A 21,468-nucleotide genomic window follows, 5' to 3' on the forward strand; every position below is an offset into this window, starting at 1 on the left:
AGTAAGCCAGAAAGAAAAACACAAATACAGTATACTAAAGCATATATATATGGAATTTAGAAAGATGGTAACGATAACCCTGTATGCGAGACTGCAAAAGAGACACAGATTAATAGAACAGTCTTTTGGACTCTGTGGGAGAGGGAGAGGGTGGGATGAATTGGGAGAATGGCATTGAAACATGTATAATATCATATATGAAACGAATCGCCAGTCCAGGTTCAATGCATGATACTGGATGCTTGGGGCTGGTGCACTGGGACGACCCAGAGGGATGGTACGGGGAGGGAGGAGGGAGGGGGCTTCAGGATGGGGAACACATATGCACCTGTAGCAGATTCATGTTGATATATGGCAAAACCAATACAATATTGTAAAGTAATTAACCTCCAGTTAAAATAAATAAATTTATATAAAAAAATAAAATAAAGGAGGTCCCCTCTTCCTTTTGATGAATGGGCAAATGCTTGTCTTCTGGACCAGGAGGAGTCATTAACATAAACAGGGATAGATCCTTCACCTCAATTAACAGGTCTTAGTAACAGGGGATTAGGTACATATGCCCAATAGGTATAATTCTTTGCTTCTGCTGAAGCCAGGGGTGTATATTCACTGCGATGGTTATCAGGACAAGCATAACCATGATGAGGTTGCCTGGAGTCACTGGTTGTTTCTGCTAGGTTTTACTCTACAAGCTGGAATCCACACAGGTTCTAGACTTTCTCCTAGGGAGATACAAGCAAACCCTCTTCCCCATGTAATTAACTTCCCCAGTGACCAAGTATTTGTTAGTGGATCTTGCCACCAAATCACAGGCTTAGTTGTATTTGTGGATGTAGCCTGAAAATGTCACTCAGCTGAAGTTTCCATAATTTGTGTCAAAATATTCAAAAAATTAGGAGTAAATAAAGCTTTATTCAATATTGTTTATTGTCCCATGGCATCTCCCCCTTTTTGTTTTTGTATCATATGTTTAAGTGATTGATTAGCTGTCTCCATTATGGCCTGTCCTTGTGGATTTTAGGGAAGGCCAGTAGAATGTTTTATAAACCAAATTTTAAGAAATTGTTGGAATGTTCTACTGGTATAAGCAGGGCCATTATCATTTTTATAGTTTTTGGTAGTTTTATAACAGCAAACAAGCATATAAATGTCTTTGTACAGATAAAAGCATATAAATGTACAGATAAAGCATATAAATGTCTTTGTACAGATAAAAAAGACATTTTTATGTCTTTTTTAGTCTCACTGGATTGAGTAGTGGTCCATATAAAATGAGAGAATGTATCAATTTTCATATATACATAAGAGGGCTAACCAAAGGAAAATATATGAGTTACATCCATTATAACTATGGATTTCATATGGAATTGTATACCATCATTATATCAATGGCTCAGTCACACATTTGATAATGTTCAGTTCAGTTCAGTCACTCAGTCATGTCCAACTCTTTGTGACCTCATGAACCACAGCATGCCAGGCCTCCCTGTCCATCACCAACTCCCGGAGTTCACTCAGACTCATGTCCGTCGAGTCAGTGATGCCATCTAAGCATCTCATCCTCTGTCGTCCCCTTCTCCTCCTGCCTTCAATCTTTCCCAACATCAGGGTCTTTTCAGATGAGTCAGTTCTTCACATCAGGTGGCCAAAATATTGGGGTTTCAGCTTTTTCAATGTTTTTATTGCTTTTTCAATGATCCAGTGAATGTTGGCAATTTGATCTCTGGTTCTTCTGCCTTTTCTAAAACTAGCTTGAACATCTGGAAGTTCATGGTTCATGTATTGTTGTAGCCTAGCTTGGAGAATTTTGAGCATTACTTTGCTAGCGTGTGAGATGAGTGCAATTGTGCAGTACTTTGAGCATTCTTTGCCATTGCCTTTCTTTGGGATTGGAATGAAACCTGACCTTTTCCAGTCCTCTGGCCACTGCTGAGCTTTCCAAATTTGCTGGCATATTGAGTGCAGTGCTTTCACAGCATTATCTTTCAGGATTTGAAATAGCTCAAGTGGAATTTCATCACCTCCACTAGCTTTGTTCAAGTGACACTTTCTAAGGCCCTCTTGACTTCACATTCCAGGATGTCTGGCTCTAGGTGAATGATCTCACCATCATGATTATCTGGATCATGAAGATCTTTTTTGTACAGTTCTTCTGTGTTTTCTTGCCACCTCTTCTTAATATCTTCTGCTTCTGTTAGGCCCATGCCATTTCTGTCCTTTATTGTGCCCATTTTTGCATGAAATGTTCCCTTGGGATCTCTAATTTTCTTGAAGAGATCTCTAGTCTTTCCCATTCTATTGTTTTCCTCTATTTCTTTGCATTGATCACTGAGGAAGGCTTTCTTATCTCTCCTTGCTATTCTTTGGAACTCTGCATTCAAATGAGTATATCTTTCCTTTTCTCCTTTGCTTTTTGCTTCTCTTCTTTTCACAGCTGTTTATAAGGCCTCTTCAGACAGCCATTTTGATTTTTGGTATTTCTTTTTGTTGAGGATGGTCTTGCTCCCTGTCTCCTGTACAATGTCACGAATCTCTGTCCATAGTTCATCAGGCACTCTGTCTATCAGATCTAGTCCCTTAAATCTATTTCTCACTTCCACTGTATAATCATAAAGGATTTGATTTAGGTCATACCTGAATGGTCTAGTGGTTTTCCCCACTTTCTTCAATTTAAGTCTAAATTTGGCAATAAGAAGCTCATGATCTGAGCCTCAGTCAGCTCCCGGTCTTGTTTTTGCTGACTGTATAGAGCTTCTCCATCTTTGGCTGCAAAGAATATAATCAATCTGATTTCGGTGTTGACCATCTGGTGATGTCCATGTGTAGAGTCTTCTCTGGTGTTGTTGGAAGAGGGTGTTAGCTATGATCAGTGCATTCTCTTGGCAAAACTCTATTAGTCTTTGCCCTGCTTCATTCCATATTCCAAGGTCAAATTTGCCTGTTACTCCAGGTGTTTTTTGACTTCCTACCTTTGCATTCCAGTCCCCTATAATGAAAAGGACATCTTTTTTGGGTGTTAGTTCTAATAGGTCTTGTAGGTCTTCATAGAACCGTTCAACTTCAGCTTCTTCAGGGTTACTGGTTGGGGCATAGACTTGGATTACCGTGATATTGAATGAATTGCCTTGGAAACCAACAGAGATCATTCTGTCATTTTTGAGATTGTATCCAAGTACTGCATTTCAGACTCTTATTGATTATGATGGCTACTCCATTTCTTCTAAGGGGTTCCTGCCCACAGTAGTAGATACAATGGTTATCTGAGTTAAATTCACCCATTCCAGTCCATCTTAATTCGCTGATTCCTAGAATGTTAACGTTCACTCTTGCCATCTCCTGTTTGACCACTTCCAATTTGTCTTGATTCATGGACCTAACATTCCAGGTTCCTATGCAATATTGTTATTTACAGCATCGGACCTTGCTTCTATCACCACATCCACAACTGGGTGTTGTTTCTGTCACATCCACAACTGGGTGTTATTGCTTTGGCTCTATCCTTTCATTCTTTCTGGAGTTACTTCTCCACTGATCTCTAGTAGCATATTGGGCACCTAATGTAACGGACAACAATTCTTGAAACAGGCAATACAGAAAACAACTTAGTTAGCAGTAATAGTAAAATCATGAGTAAGAACTTGAGTCAAGAACTTTTATTAGGTATAGCCCAGTGACATTTTTAAGTCATCTGACTTAGTTTATTAAATGACTATATCTAGTTGCTAATTTTTTGGTTGCAGAGCATCTGATCTTTATTCAAAGACTGGTACTGAGATAAGCTTTAGAAACAAACTTACAGTGTCCTTTTCAGTGAAGGATATTTTTAACTTAAATTAATGAATGTCCTTCTTAATTTAATTTAATGAAGCCTCTTAGCAATGTAACATAACCACAATTTAACAAGTGAGTCATATGGACATTAATTAACAAAACTAGAACTTAAGATTCAATGAAACATATTAGATGTCATAGACCTGACATCAGTTGGGTGGATTTTTTTTTTTTTAGAGCTCCCCAGTATACTCTGAGGTTTTTGTATATGTCTGGAGACAATCTTTTTTGTACCATGATGAGGCTGTTCAGAACCCAAATGTCTCCAATTTCTGGAGGGATGAGGTAGAGAGGAAAAGAAAAATGTTTTAATTTTACTCACAGGTGTAAATCACTAAATTGTTTTAAACCATCAGTGACTTGAGGACAAGAGTTTCTTTATATCTGAAAACAAAGATTAGAAGCCAGTAACACGTCAGACAAAAAAATCATGAAGACTGCAGTCATATTTTGCAGCCTGTTCAATCTCATGAAACCAATCTTTTTGTTTGTGGTCCTTGCCTGACGACAAAGGACGTCAGTGAAAGTAATGGTCTCCAAGATGCTCATGAAGTTTTTGCAGTGTCTGTACTTGACTTGACCAGCAAAGTGGGTTCCCTGATCACTGGAGATTGCAGAAAATGTATTTTAACCATTTTTTTTCCATTGTGAGATATTAACCCTACAGCCAGGAAAGGCTTTATACTATCAAATAAAGTGAGGTTTGTCAGGGAGCCAGGAAAAGCCAAGTGGCCATCTTGGACCTCCCGTTGCCCTGACTGTTTGGTTTATAGCCATTATTTATCCATTTTAAATTTCCTGATGAGGCGTTAATTTTGTAGAGGCAGAATGAGCTTTGTCTATGTGTGCTATAGATCATTGGGAAATAACACTCATTTATTTTATCGAAGTAACAAAAGATTTTAAAAGCAAGTATGAATCACTTAAAGACTAAGACATTTACATAGTCTGTAATCAAAAGCTATACTCCAAGAAGACTTTGTTTTTTTAACAGGAAGAGAAAACCAAATTCCAGATTGGTACCAGCTTATATTCATTGTGAAACAATAGTCATTCACCTAGTCAAAGTGACAATGAAAGATTTCAAAGGCAGTGTAATGTCTTAATAAACTTGTATCACGCACAAAATTCTCTTCCACTTGCCACAGACCTTTTTTACACTTCTGGATTCATCACTTTATTTGCCCATTCAGAGAACAGCCACCTATAAGTTCAGATTTACTTCCTTTTTCCTTAATAGAAAGTAATTCCATCCTTATACCTTTTTATTGAACGTACATGTCCTACTTTCCTTCAGCAACCACAAACTGTACTTTATATCATCATTCTGTAGACTGGTAAATATAAATCACCCACAGCTATATCATTTGCAAAATTATCTTCACAATGTCTATGTGAATTAGATCAGTAAACACACATTAATACCAGCTATCAATCCAGTAGTCAATATTTCCTAGTTCACACAAGCCTGAAATTCATTTTACTTTAATTTTTTGGAATTTGGAATTGTTTGATTCGTAAGTGTTTACTTCTCTTTAGGCCAATTAAATAGAGCTCATTGACCAATCAGCCTTTAGTAATTTTGTCCAAGGACAAATACACACCGTGAGTCACATATCAATTTAGACAGACGTATAGACAGAGATCTCATAGTTTTCTGCTTGATATTTAAAATGTCTTTGTGCCTTCTTTTTTTCTTGGTTTGAGTTCTACCAATTTGTTAATGGCTGGAGTCCCAGACAGAGTGGGCTGTTTATCCCAAGGACATGATGTGAGTTAACTTTAGGTTTTTTCCCAGACCTGTTTTTGTTTCTCAGGAATGGAGCTCCAACAAAGTATTTTAACAAGCCAACTTTTTTTCTAATTGCACATGCAAGGAGAACTGGTTTTGCAATTTCAAATAAAGATTTTATTTTAACCAGTGTTCTCTGGAGTCTAAATAATATCATGGCCATTCAGTGTCAAAAATGTCATCTCTCTCTTTTTGTAGTCATAGTTTCATAGTTAAAAATTAAACCAGAGAATGTTCAAAATCACTCTGATGACAGGGGTAGCCTGACTAATAAGATGTTGTCCCAGCAGGGATTGTCTTTCTGGGGAGGTAAAGTCTTCTCTCAAAGTAAGGAAAGCCTGTCCTTTAACCTCTATTTTCTCCCAGGCTCTTATGCAGTATCACCTCACCTGTTCTATAGCCTGATCTTCCGTAAGCACTTGATCTTGAGTCCTCCCCCAATTTCCACTGCCTGTCAATTGATCTAAAGAGATGGGGATCTATCTGGCTTGGTCATGAGACACCATAATCAAATGGGAACCCTCAGCTAGTCCCTGCACTATTTCCACAGTAAAAGGAGAATTTACTCCATAATTTTGAACAGTTTGCTTAAGTTCGTTTAGTATTTTGAAGGGAATCTGCTTGTGTACAGTCTCATACACTCCATTAGGATTATTAGGGTAATAATAATTATCCTAATTATTATTAGGAGGTACTCATTCATGTATTGTCATTGGAAATGTCATAGTCATAGCCTCCAAGTCAGCCCACCAAATACCTTTCTGGAGGGGTGACAGAACTGTTGCCCGTGGCAAAGAAGGAAAAGCTTAAGTCACTCCATTGGTTAAGACAGGAGGAGGAGGAAGTGGAGGTAGAGGAAATTCATCCTCCGCAAAAGCACAGAAGGAACTGTACTTTTAAGAGTCTCCTGTGTTTTTTGTTCTACCCTGCTGGCTTTGGATATTCAGGTCTTCCCTCTAATGGGGATTCACATTCATCCTCACTCCCTCTGAGTTTTCTGGAGTCTGAAGAGGTTCTAAAATAGATTTTCTCAGTGTCCAAGTTGACCAGATAGATACAGGCAAGGGCACTCCCTTGCAAAGAAGTTTCTCTAATTCACTACCTACCTTCTTCCATGGCCCTAAATCTAAAATACTCAGAGAAGGGAACCATGAGCAGTGTTTCTCAATGGTTTGTAAAAGCTCCAGTAGCCGGCCCTCACTTATTTTTGTTCCTCCTGCTTTTAGAACCTGCTGCAAGAGGCATATATATGGCCAGTACTGTTCCAAGCTTTCTGAATTTCCCATGCTTAACTCCAGTTTAAATACCTGAGAGAGCATTACTTACCACAAAGGGGGATTTTCTGAGGCCTCATCCCTCTTCTTCAGGACCGTGAGCCGATATTGATATTTCACCTGCAGTTTCGTTCTCCACAATCCTTCACTTTTCAGCCCCATGTTGGGTGCCACTTGCTGGAACCAGCTCAGCAGGCAGGGATCAAAAGTGGTCGATGCACAGTTTGGGGAAAACAAACTAGAGACAGAATTAAAGTTTTAAAGATGGGACTGGGGGACTCAAGCCCTCTTGATCAAGAGCCCCATTCCTTGGAGCCAAGTAACTTTTATTTAGTATCTTTGTAAGCAGAAAGTATCTGTTGTGGTATGATGAAGTCAGCCTCCTGTGTCCCCAGTCATGCCTCCCATTTTATTGATTACTTCAAACTCTCTTTGAATAGTTCAAAAAACATTCTTTGACTATTTCAAAATATCACAGTAATCCAAGTCTAAGCCCTGATCAGTAACGCTGAAGAAGCTGAAATTGAACTGCTGAGTTTTCCAAATTTGCTGACATATTGAGTGCAGCACTTTCACAGCATCATCTTTTAGGATTTGAAATAGATCCTAGGAAACTGCAAAAATGAAAATGGAAATATGGCATGGCTTAGCTCCTTTTGAAAATAATATTTAGTTTTAAGATTGTATTGGAGAAAGGCATTATATCAGACATTAGTATGTAAAGTACTAAATATAAAGATGGAATTTGCTACTTCCCATTAATAGAAAACAAGCAAAAATACAAATACAAGTCATGAGAACTTGTTGGCAAAATTCTGTAAGGATAATATCCAATATCTAAGGACATTAAATAACTTTTTAATTTATTTTTCCACATCTTCCTCCACCCAAACTATGCTCATCCTAAAATGCTTATAATTCCCCTGAAGTTGATTATTTTATGTACCTAACTAAATTAATATCTGATTCTTTTTTTTTTTTTTGTAAAGCTTGGAATAGCTTTGCTTATAGCTCTACTGCCTAATTCTCCCTTCAATTTCTATGTGCCTTTTACTCCAGAAAATTCCCTTTGTGCATTTCAAGAGCTTCTACTGTGGCTCCCACTGCATCTGTGTACACCCTAATCGCAGGCTGAGCACCAAAGAAATTATGCCCTTGAACTGAGGTGTTGGAGAAGACTTTTGAGAGTCCCTAGGAATGCAAGGAGATCAAACCAGTCAATCCTAAAGGAAATCAGTCCTGAATATTCATTGGAAGTGCTGATGCTGAAGCTGAAGTTCCAATACTTTGGCCATCTGATGCACAGAGCCAACTCATTGGAAAAGACAGTGATGCTGGCAAAGATTGAAGGCAGGAGAAGACGGGGCCAACTGAGGATGAGATGGTTCGATGGCATCCCTGACTCAATGGACGAGTTTGAGCATGCTCCAGGATGTGGAGAAGGACAGGGAAACCTGGTGTGCTTCAGTCCATGGGGTCACAAAGAATCGGATACAACTGAATGACTGAACAACAGCAATCACCTGTTTATGTTATTTAGCTCCCTAAATATGGAAACAGTGTGTGGTTTACCTTTGCGTCCCATGTACCACAATGTGCAATACACAGTTGTCACAGAGTTGAACTAAAGAAAAAAACCTCCTGGAGTGTCCCTGGGGGTCCAGTGACTAAGAGTCTGAGCTCCCAATGCAGGGGACCCAGGTTCAACCCCTGATCGGGGAACTAGATCTCGCATGCCACAACTAAGACCTGGAGTAGCCAAATAAAATAAAATACTCAAAAGCGACACATATTCTCTGAAAAGTAACCATCTCTTGGCATGTCCCTCAACCCAGATTCCCTCCCCAGAAATGATGGTTATTTGTGCTGCCTTCTTCAGGAATTTTCCAAATCTATGTAAAATATTTCTGAATGCCTATTTCTTTTCATATAGATGATGACATTCCATGCCCACTGTCGCACACCTAGCTTTTCTATTTTAACAGTATATCTGTTTCATTCTTATAGAGCTTTCTCCTTTAAACAGGTAAATGTTGTATTCTGTGAATCTTCAACTATGTATTTACTACGTCTTGCTTGACTGCATCTATTTTGTCTTAATACTTCCATTTACAAGCAGCTTAAAAATCAGTATCATTGTACATTTCTTTAGTGGCTCATACAAGGGTGTATATGTAGAATATAATTATGGAAATAATATTTCTTCATCAAAAGATATTTGTGTTTTATACTTTGATAAATACTGTACCATTGTTTTTCTTCAAAATCATTCGTTTATATTCTCAGCAATGAAAGGGTTTGTTTCCTTATAGTAATGCCAACAAATCAGATCCTTGATCTTTGCCAATCTGACAATTGAAAAGCTATGCATTTACAATTGAATTTTTACTTCTTTATAAAAAGTGATAAGTCGAGTTCAACATCTTTATGCATAGCATTTTTATGTTATGCATAAACATTGCAAACAACAAAATCCAGTCTGGCTAGTTTAATCAGAAAAATAACCCCTTAAAGTTTAATAGGTACTACTGTGGATTGTTGAAGAAACAGACTCAAGGATACACTTTCAGGAACACCAAAGGGCATGCAGTACACTGGTCTGATATGAACCCCACTGATACCTCCTCCATCCAACATGAAGCACCAGAACCCAATGGCCCACATCCACCACTGCCTCCATCACTGATGCTGTCTAAGCATCAGGAATTTGCTCTTGAAATTCCTGCTGCCACCTACACCAGCCAGATGGGAGCGCTGCCCTGCAAAAACAGGAATGCCACCCTGTTTATCTCTGAATCAGTCTCACTCACCTGGGTAGTTCAAATGCAAGGATACGTACCTGAGTGCTAGCTGCAGGAGAAGTTAGTATTTGAGTTCTGACCTCAATGAAGGGAGGCAAGCAAGATTCATAGCGTTAATTTTCCCAAATACAGAAGAGTTTGCAAAATACATTAAGTCCTAAAAATGTCAAATATTCACACCAGCCCTATCCAACAGGCAACTCTTCTTCATAATTATTGTTTGAAACAAAAGCAGATACTCCTTTGTGCTCAGTCATTCATTCATGTCTAACTTTTTGCATCCCCAGAGACTGTAACCTGCCAGACTCCTCTGTCTATGGAATTTTCCTGGCAAGAAAACTGGAGTGTGTTGCCATTTCCTACTCTAAGGGATCTTCCTGACTAAGGGGTCGAACCACATTTCTTGAGTGGCCTACATTTGTTCTTTACCACTGAGCCACCTGGGAAGCCCTAATATAACTTCTACTCATATCAAATACAGACACTTCCTCCAATCCCAGTAATAGGCAAGTCTGGTTAGAAGGGGAAGTCAGATCCGTGACTCATACAGATGCATTCTAAGGCTCTGGGACTGGGATATAGTATTATGTGCATTTTCTGTATGACTATTTTGTGAAATCTGCTAAAGTAAGGTTTATGACTGAAACTACTTAATAGGGCCATCTATTTCTACTCTAACTTCTCATGCATCATACTTTCTCACAGATCGAATGGCATGCTGTGACTGGTTTGGGGATCCTGCTAGAAGGGAGTTAAAGATACACTTGGTGCAGGGGTTAATAGTTAGCCGTCTGTTGCTCTGGCTAAGCCACGAGAAACTCACCATAAGAAAAAAATAAAAGCAAAATATAGCAATACAGCATAACCCAGATAAAAGTATGTCAGGTAGATCAGTTGCGGTTCTCACTGATAAACTAAGGAAGAACAGTGTGGACCTTGAAATGCCAGGTCAGCACAAGTTCAGAACGCTGCTTGTGCACAAACCGTTTTCCCAAGGCATATGTAGGTCTATGACCTTAAGCTAGGTGATACCCCTTGTACAAGAAAATAACAAATATCAGTTCAGTTCAGTCAGTTCAGTCTCTCAATAGTGTCTGACTCTTTGTGACCCAATGGACTGCAGCACGCCAGGCCACCCTGTCCGTCACCAACTCCCGGAGTTTATGCAAACTCATGTCCACTGAGTCGGTGATGTCATCCAACCATCTCATCCTCTATTGTCCCCTTCTCCTCCTGCCTTCAATCTTTCCCAGCATCAGGGTCTTTTCAAAAGAGTCAGTTCTTCGCATCAGGTAGCCAAAGTATTAGAGTTTCAGCTTCAACATCGGTCCTTCAAATGAACATTCAGGACTGATCTTTAGGATGCACTGGTTGGATCTCCTTGCAGTACAAGGGACTCTCAAGAGTCTTCTCCAACACCACAGTTCAAAAGCATCAGTTCTTCAGTGCTCAGCTTTCTTTATAGTCCAGCTCTTACATCCGCACATGACCATTGGAAAAATCAAGCCTTGACTAGATGGACCTTTGTTGGCAAAGTAATGTCTCTGCTTTTGAATATGCTATCTAGGTTGGTCATAACTTTCCTTCCAAGGAGTAAGCATCTTTTAATTTCATGGCTGTAGTCACCATATGCAGTGATTTTGGAGCCCCCCAAAATAAAGTCTGCCACTGTTTCCACTGTTTCCCCATCTATTTGTCATGAAGTGATGGGACCAGATGCCATGATCTTTGTTTCCTGATTGTTGAGCTTTAAGCCAACTTTTTCACTCTACTATTTCACTTTCATCAAGAGGCTCTTTAGTTCTTCTTCACTTCTGCCATAAGGGTGATGTCATCTGCATATCTGAGGTTATTGATATTTCTCCTGGCAATCTTGATTCCAGCTTGTGCTTCTTCCAGCCCAGCATTTCTCATGATGTACTCTGCATATAAGTTAAATAAGCAGGATGAGAATATACAGCCTTGATGTACTCCTTTTCCTATTTGGAACCAGTCTGTTGTTCCATGTCTGGTTCTAACTGTTGCTTCTTGACCTGCATACAGATTTCTCAAGAGGTAGGTCAGGTGGTCTGGTATTCCCATATCTTTCAGAATTTCCCACAGCTTATTGTGATCCACACAGTCAAAGGCTTTGGCATAGTCAATAAAGCAGAGATAGATGCTTTTCTGGAGCTCTTTTGCTTTTCCAATGATCCAGCAGATGTTGGCAATTTGATCTCTGGTTCCTCTTTTTCTAAATCCAGCTTGAACATCTGAAAGTTCACAGTTCATGTATTGTTAAAGCCTGGCTTGGAGAATTTTGAGCATTACTTTGCTAGTGTGTGAGATGAGAGCAATTGTGTGGTAGTTTGAGCATTCTTTGCCATTGCCTTTCTTTGGGATTGGAATGAAACCTGACCTTTTCCAGTCCTGTGGCCACCGCTGAGTTTTCCAAATTTGCTGGCATGTTGAGTGCAGCGCTTTCACAGCATTATCTTTCAGGATTTGAAATAGCTCAAGTGGAATTCCATCACCTCCACTAGCTTTGTTCAAGTGACACTTTCTAAGGCCCTCTTGACTTCACATTCCAAGATATCTGGCTCTAGGTGAGTGATCACACCATCGTGGTTATCTGGGTCATGAAGATCTTTTTTTGTACAGTTCTTCTGTGTATTCTTGCCACCTCTTCTTAATATCTTCTGCTTCTGTTAGGTCCATGCCATTTCTGTCCTTTATTGTGCCCATCTTTGCATGAAATGTTCCCTTGGGATCTCTAATTTTCTTGAAGAGATCTCTAGTCTTTCCCATTCTATTGTTTTCCTCTATTTCTTTGCGTTGATCACTGAGGAAGGCTTTCTTATCTCTCCTTGCTATTCTTTGGAACTCTGCATTCAAATGAGTATATCTTTCCTTTTCTCCTTTGCTTTTTGCTTCTCTTCTTTTCACAGCTGTTTGTAAGCCCTCTTCAGACAGCCATTTTGCTTTTTTGCATTTCTTTTCCATGGGATGGACTTGCTCCCTATCTCCTGTACAATGTCATGAACCTCTATCCATAGTTCATCAAGCATTCTGTCTATCAGATCTAGTCCCTTAAATCTATTTCTCACTTCCACTGTATATTCTTTAGGGATTTGATTTAGGTCATACCTGAATGGTCTATGACCAACCTAGATAGCATATTCAAAAGCAGAGACATTGCTTTGCCAACAAAGGTCCGGCTAGTCAAGGCTATGGTTTTTCCTGTGGTCATGTATGGATGTGAGAGTTGGACTGTGAAGAAGGCTGAGCGATGAAGAATTGATGTTTTTGAACTGTGGTGTTGAAGAAGACTTTTGAGAGTCCCTTGGACTGCAAGGGGATCCAACCAGTCCCTTATAAAGGAGATCAGCCCTGGGATTTCTTTGGAAGGAATGGTGCTAAAGCTGAAACTCCAGTACTTTGGCCACCTCATGTGAAGAGTTGACTCTTTGGAAAAGACTCTGATGCTGGGAGGGATTGGGGGCAAGAGAAGAAGGAGACGACAGAGGATGAGATGGCTGGATGGCATCACTGACTCGATGGATGTGAGTCTGAGTGAACTCTGGGATTGGTGATGGACAGGGAGGCCTGGCGTGCTGCGATTCATGGGGTCTCAAAGAGTCGGACACAACTGAGCAACTGATCTGATCTGATCTGATCTGAATGGTTTAGTGGTTTTCCCCACTTTCTTCAATTTAGGTCTGAATTTGGCAATAAGGAGCCCATGATCTGAGCAGAGCTTCTCCATCTTTGGCTGCAAAGAATATAATCAATCTGATTTCGGTGTTGACCATCTGGTGATGTCCAAATGTAGAGTCTTCTCTTGTGTTGTTGGTGGAGGGTGTTTGCTATGATCAGTGCATTCTCTTGGCAGAAGTCTATTAATCTTTGCCCTGCTTCATTCTGTACTCCAAGGCCAAATTTGCCTGTTACTCCAGGTGTTTCTTGACTTCCTACCTTTGCATTCCAGTCCACTATAATGAAAAAGACATCTTTTTTGGGTGTTAGTTCTGGAAAAAGTTTGTTTTAATTCCAATCCCACAGAAAAGCAATGCCAAAGAATGCTCAGAGTACCGCACAATTGCACTCATCTCACACCCTAGCAAAGTAATGCTCAAAATTCTCCAAGCTAGGCTTCAACAGTACATGAATTGTGAACTTACAGATGTTCAAGCTGGATTTAGAAAAGGCAGAGGAACCAGAGATCAAATTGCCAACATTTGCTGGATCATCGAAAAAACAAGAGAATTCCAGAAAAACATCTACTTCTGTTTTATTGACTATGCCAAAGTCTTTGACTGTGTGGATCACAACAAATTGTGGAAAATTCTGAAAGAGATGGGAATACCAGACCACCTGACATGCCTCTTGAGAAATCTGTATGCAGGTCAGGAAGCAACTGTTAGAACCAGATATGGAACAACAGACTGGTTCCAAATCAGGAAAGGCGTACGTCAAAGCTGTATATTGTCACCCTGCTTATTTAACTTATATGCAGAGTACATCATGAGAAATGCTGGACTGGATGAAGCAGAAGCTGGAATCAAGATTGCTGGGAGAAATATCAATAACCTCAGATATGCAGATGACATCACCCTTATGGCGGAAAGTGAAGAAGAACTAAAGAGCCTTTTGATGACAGTGAAAGAGGAGAGTAAAAAAGTTGGCTTAAAACTCAGCATTTAGAAAACTAAGATCATGGCATCCAGTCCCATCACTTCATGGCAAATAGATGGGGAAACAATGGCAACAGTGAGAGACTTTATTTTCTTGGGCTCCAAAATCACTGCAGATGGTGACTGCAACCATGAAATTAAAAGATACTTGCTCCTTGGAAGAAAAGTTACGCTCACTTCATGGGAAATAGATGGGGAAACAGTGGAAACAGTGGTAGACTTTATTTTGGGGGGCTCCAAAATCACTGCAGATGGTGACTGCAACCATGAAATTAAAAGACGCTTACTCCTCGGAAGGAAAGTTATGACCAACCTAGATAGCATATTAAAAAGCAGAGACCTTACTTTGCCAACAAAGGTCCGTCTAGTGAAGGCTATGGTTTTTCTGGTGGTCAGGTATGGATGTGAAAATTGGACTGTGAAGAAAGCTGAGCGCCAAAGAATTGATGCTTTTGAAGTGTGGTGTTGGAGAAGACTCTTGAGAGTCCCTTGGACTGCAAGGACATCCAACCAGTCCATTCTAAAGGGGATCAGTCCTGGGTATTCTTTGGAAGGACTGATGCTAAAGCTGAAACTCCAGTACTTTGGCCACCTCATGTGAAGAGTTGACTCATTGGAAAAGACTCTGATGCTGGGAGGGTTTGGGGGCAGGAGGAGAAAGGGATGACAGAGGATGAGATGGCTGGATGGCATCACTGACTTGATGGACAAGAGTTTGGGTGAACTCCGGGAGTTGGTGATGGAGGGAGGCCTGGCATGCTGTGATTCACGGGGTTGCAAAGAGTTGGACACGACTGAGCGACTGAACTGAATTGAACTGAGACAGCATATTAACAAGCAGAGACATTACTTTGTCAACAAAGGTCCATTTAATCAAAGTTATGGTTTTTCCAGTAGTCATGTATGAATGTGACAGTTGGACTATAAAGAAAGCTGAGAGCTGAAGAATTGATGCTTTTGAACTATGATGTTGGAGAAGACTCTTGAGAGTTCCTTGGACTGCAAGGAGATCAAACCAGTCCATCCTAAAAGAAATCAGTCCTGAATATTTATTGGAAAGACTGTTGCTGAAGCTGAAACTCCAATACTTTTGCCATCTGATGCGAAGAACTGACTCATTTGAAAAGACCCTGATGCTGGCAAAGATTGAAGGTGGGAGGAAAAGGCAATGACAGAGGATGAGATGGTTGGATGGCATCATGTATCTATGGACATGAGTTTGAGTAAACTCCAAGAGATGGTGATGGACAGGGAAGCCTGGCATGCTGCAGTCCATGGGGTCGCAAAATGTCAGACACGACTGAGTGAACTGAGGATCTCGTCATACCCTTTCCACTCAATGATGGCTTAAGGGAAAAAAAAAACAAACCTAAGGATTTTATAGCATTATTTTACTACAAAAAAGAGAAAACACAGAAAACAATATATTTTGCCTATAGTGAGCCTTTAACAAGTAAACAAGTAAAAAACAGAGCACACTAAAAGTATTATTTTTTTAAAGACATGGCAGGACATAAAAAGAACTACTTCCAGGTACTGAAAAGAGTTGTAATATAGTTGGGAAAGAAGATATAATCACATAACAACTAAACGTGGTCCACTGGAGAAGGGAATGGCAAACAACTTCAGTGTTCTTGCCTTGAAAATCCCATGAACAGTATGAAAAGCAAAAATATATGACATTGGAAGATGAGCTTCTCCAGATCGGTAGGTGTCCAATATGCTACTGGGAAAAAGAGGATAAATAGCTCCAGGAGGAATGAAGAGTCTGGGCCAAAGAGGAAATGACACCCAGTAATGGATGTGTCTGGTGGTGAAAGTAAAGTCCAATGCTGTAAAGAACAATACTGCATAGGAACCTGGTATTTTAAGTCCATGAATCAAGGTATGATGGACGTGGTCAAACAGGAGATGGCAAGAGTGAACATTGACATTTCAGGACTCAGTGAACTAAAATGGATGGGAATGGGTGAATTTAATTCAGATGACTATTATAGCTACTACTGTGGGCAAGAATCCCTTAGCAGAAATGGAGTAGCCCTCAGAGTCAACAAAAGAGTTTGACATGAAATACTTGTGTACAGTCTCAAAAATGACAGAACTATTTTGGTTCATTTCCAAGTCAAACCATTCAGTATCACAGTAATACACATCTATGCCTCAACCTCTAATGCCAAAGCTGAAGGGTTCTACAAGACCTTCTAGAACTAACACCAAAAACAAACAAAAAAGTCCTTTTCATCATAAGGGACTGGAATGCAAAAGTAGTAAGTCAAGAGATACCTGGACTAACAGGCAAGCTTGGCCTTGCAATACAAAATGAAGCCGGGCAAAGTTAACAGAGTTTTGCCAAGAGAAGACACTGGTCATTGCAAACACCCACTTCCCACAACACAAGAGGTGACACTACACATGGACGTTACCAGATGGTTGATACCAAAATCAGACTGACTGTATTATTTGCAGCCAAAGATGGAGAACCTCTATAAGGTCAGCAAAAACTAGACCTGAGGCTGACTGTGGCACAGATTATGAGCTCCTTATTGCAAAAATCAGACATAAAATAGACAAAGGAGGGAAAACCACTAACCATTCAGGCATGACCTAAATCAAATCCCTTATGATTATACAGTGGAAGTGACAAATAGATTCAAGGGATCAGATCTGGTAGACAGAGTGCCTCAAGAATTATGGACAGACGTTCATAATATTGTACAGGAGGCAGTGACCAAAACAATCCCCCCCCCAAAAAAGAAATGCAAGAAGGCAAAGTGGTTGTCTGAGGAAGCCTTACAAATAGTTGAAGAAAGAAAAGAAGCAAAAGGCAAAGAAGAAAGGGAAAGCTATACCCAACTGAATACAGAATTCCAAAGAATAGCAAGGAGAAATGAGAAAGACTTCCTCAGTGAACAGTGGAATGAAATAGAAGAAAATAATAGAATGGGAAAGACTAGAGATCTCTTCTGGAGAAGGCAATGCCATCCTACTCCAGTACTCTTGCCTGGAACATCCCATGGACAGAGGAGCCTGGTAGGCTGCAGTCCATGGGGTCACTAAGAGTCGGACACGACTAAGCGACTTGACTTTCACTTTTCACTTTCATGCATTGGAGAAGGAAATGGCAACCCACTCCAGTGTTCTTGCCTGGAGAATCCCAGGGACAGGGAGCCTGGTGGGCTGCCGACTATGGGGTCGCGCCGAGTCGGACACGACTGAAGTGACTTAGCAGCAGCAGCAGAGATCTCTTCAAGAAAACTGGAGATACCAAGGGAACATTTCATGCAAAGATGGGTGCGATAAAGTATAGAAACAGTATGGACCTAACAGAAGCAAAAGATATTAAGACGAGATGGGAAGAATACACAGAACTGGTACACAAAAGTTCTTAAAGAACCAAATAGCCATGTTGTGTTCCTTCACTTAGAGCCAGACATTCTGAAGTCTGAATTCAAGTGGGCATTAGAAAGCATCACTACAAATGAACCTAGTGGAGGTAATGGAATTCCAGCTGATTTATTTAAAATCCTAAAAGATGATGCTGTTACAGGGCTGCACTCAATATGCCAGCAAATTTGGAAAACTCAGCAGTGGCCAAATGACTCGAAAAGGTCAGTTTTCATTCCAGTCCCAAAGAAGAGCAATGCTAAAGAAAGTTTAAACTACTGAGCAGTCGTACTCATTTCACATGCTAGCAAGATTATGCTTAAAATCCTTCAAGTTAGCCTTCAACAGTATGTAAACCAAGAAATTCCAGATGTACAATATTTAGAAAAGGTAGACGTACCAGAGATCAAATTGCCAACATTCACTAGATCATCGAAAAAGCAAGAGAATTCCAGAAAAAAAATCTACTTCTGCTTCACTGACTACATTAAAGCCTTTGACTGTGTGAATCATAACGAACAGTGGAAAATTCTTAAAGAGATGGGAATACCAGACCACCTTACCTGTCTCCTGAGAAACATGTATGCAGGTCAAGAAGCAACAATTAGAACCAGACATGGAACTGATTCAAAATTGGGAAAGGTAAACATCAAGGCTGTATATTGTCACCTTGCTTATTTAATTTATATGCAGAGAACATCATGCAACATGCTGGGCTGGATGACTGCCAACCTGGAATCAAGATTGCTGGGAGAAATATTAACAACCTTAGATATGCAAGTGATACATCCTAATGTCAGAAAGCGAAGAGAAACTAAAGAGCCTCCTGATGAAGGTGAAAGAGGAGAGTGAAAAAGCTGGCTTAAAATACAACATTCAGAAAACTAAGCTCATGGTATCTGATCCCATCACTTCATGAAAATAGATGGGGAAAAAATAGAAAAAGTAGCAGATTTTACGGAGAAGGCAATGGCACCCCACTCCAGTACTCTTGCCTGGAAAATCCCATGGACTGAGGAGCCTGGTGGGCTGCAGTCCATAGGGTCGAGAAGAGTCGGACACGACCGAGCAACCTGACTTTCACTTTTCACTTTCACGCATTGGAGAAGGAAATGGCAACCCACTCCAGTGTTCTTGCCTGGAGAATCCCAGGGACGGAGGAGCCTGGTTGGCTGCCGTCTATGGGATCGCACAGAGTCGGACACGACTTAAGCGACTTAGCAGCAGTAGCAATAGCAGCAGCAGATTTTATTTTCTGGTGCTTCTAAGTCACTGTGGATGGTGACTGCATCCATGAAATTAACAGACGCTGGCTCCTTGGAAGAAAAGGTATGACAAACCTAGATAGCATATTAAAAAGCAGAGACATTACTTTTCCAACAGAGGTCCGTGTAATCAAAGCTATGGTTTTTCCTGTTTGTCATGTACGGATGTGAGAGTGGGACCATAAAGAAGGCTGTGCACTGAAGAATTGACATCTTTGAATTGTGGTGCTGGAGAAGACTCTTGAGGGTCCCTTGGACTTCAAGGAGATCAAACCAGTCAATCCTAAAAAAATTAACCCTGAATATTCATTGGGAGGACTGGTGCTGACTGAAACTGAAGCTCCAATACTTTGGCTACCTGATACAATGAGCTGCCTCATTGGAAAAGATCCTGATGCTGGGAAAGATCGAATACAGGAGGAGAAGGGGGTAACAGAGGATGAGATGGTTGCATAGCTTCACCAATTCAGTGGACATGAGTTTGAGTGAGCTCCAGGAGATAGTGAAGGACAGGGAAGCCTGGTGTACCGAAGTCCATGGGGTCGCAAAGAGTTGGACATGACTTAACAACTGCTGCTGCTGCTAAGTCACTTCAGTCGTGTCCGACTCTGTGCGACCCCATAGACGGCAGCCCACCACGCTCCCCCGTCCCTGGGATTCTCCAGGCAAGAACACTGGAGTGGGTTGCCATTTCCTTCTCCAATGCATGAAAGGAAAAACTGAAAGTGAAGTCACTCAGTTGTGTCCAACTCTTAGCCACCCCATGGACTGCAGCCTACCAGGCTCCTCTGTCCATGGGATTTTCCAGGCAAGAGTACTGGAGTGGGATGCATTGCCTTCTCCCTTAACAACTGAATAACAACAAATATTTAAATGGAGATTGAATGCAACAATGAAGGCTACAGACAAGGATGTAAATTATTAATTGTCAAATTAACCCCAGGGACAGCATGAGTTTAGAGGAAAGCGTTTGGATAATTTATTGTGGAGAATAAGCTACCCTTAATTTAGTGGCTTAAAGCGATAGTGTTCTTGTATGTCACAATTGTGTGGGACAGGCATTCAGGCAGGGATCAGCAGAGCAATTATTCTGCTTCAAGGAGCATCAGTGGCACTCATTGGGTCTTGTTTTAAGCTTCAAGAAGGGTCCTGCAAAAATCTAGTACCTTACTGACCCTCACACCCTCTTTCTTTATGGCATCTCATCCTTCTGGTCCTCCATGTAGTTTGGGCTTCTCACAGCATGGTGATCTCAAGGTTGTCACACTTCTGGCGTGACAGCTGTCTTGTAAGAGAAGGGAGGAAGGAAATGGAGGCTCCTGTGGTCTAGATCCGGAAACTCACACAGTGTCACTTCAGCAACATTCAGTATTTCAACAGGAGTCACAGAGACCACTCAGCCCGAGGAGAGGAAGTACAGGACACTCAGCATACCTCGTGACAAGGACCATGTCAAAGCAGGTGTGGCTTTATTTAATTCACCATGGAGGGAAAGGTTAGTTTGGACCAGAAAGATCAGAAAAAGCTGTATATGGAAGGAGTATATAAACTGGTTTCAAAGGATATGGATCATTTGAAAAAAATGGAATGGGAATAAGGCTAAAAAATATTAAATATATAAATATAAGACAGGAGTAATGGGGAAAACTTTCAAAATACTTAGCAAAACAAGAATTATATTTCTTCATCAATTTATTTTGCTCGAACAACAAAAGGCAAGCGGCAATTAGCTTCAGCGTGGCAAGTTACTTTTTCCTGGTCATAGACACATTGATTTGCCTGGGAAGATAATTTTTCTTTAAATGTGGTCAGCTTATTTGAAAAAAGGTGAATTTGAGCTTAAGGAGATAATAGGGTTAATTGGGGAAGGTAGGTCAGAGAACATTTTATTTTGAGAAGTGTTTACTGTTAGAACTCTCCAAAGGCCTAAGGAAACTTTTGCAGATAGTCCTGAGACAGGAGGCCGGGCAGCAAGACAAGGGTGTGATTGAGCACACAGTGATCTGGCAGTTTGGGTTTAGCAAGTCTGCTCAAAGGTCCTAAGAGGGTAATGGTGAAAAGTGTTTAGTTCTTCAGGGTCTCGCAAAAGGTTTCCTTCAGGAAGATTTAATCATTATAGCCATAATTTCCTGTCTGAGAAGAGGGCTTCCTTAGATTTGTAGATCACAGATAAATAGCTCTCTAGACTCATATGCATACAGTACATGCACCGAACACTGAGCCTGGTATTTGGTAGATATTTAATGCTGCTTAACAAATTGTATTACTCATATTCTCTGTCTTCAAATTTAGATAACCTACCTTTTCCCTCAAAGTTTTGTCTATGTAATAAATTGGAAACAGAGGAATATTTTTACAATACATACCAATTAAAAATTAGTCATTCCTGTAGGAGAGGAGCATAGCTCTTGTTTAGTGCTCCAATTTTCAAAATGTGGATCTAAC

At 40.4% G+C, this 21,468-nt stretch overlaps 1 protein-coding gene across 1 annotated transcript in view; it reads left to right on the forward strand.

Annotated features, from left to right (window-relative positions):
* The window catches only part of EMB (embigin), a 128,129-nt gene that overhangs the window by 45,658 nt on the left and 61,003 nt on the right, over nucleotides 1–21,468 (forward strand). The gene's annotated exons all lie outside the window — the stretch shown is intronic.

Source organism: Bison bison, unplaced genomic scaffold, assembly GCF_000754665.1.
Source record: "Bison bison bison isolate TAMUID 2011002044 unplaced genomic scaffold, Bison_UMD1.0 scf7180017864378, whole genome shotgun sequence".
NCBI lineage: Eukaryota > Metazoa > Chordata > Mammalia > Artiodactyla > Bovidae > Bison > Bison bison.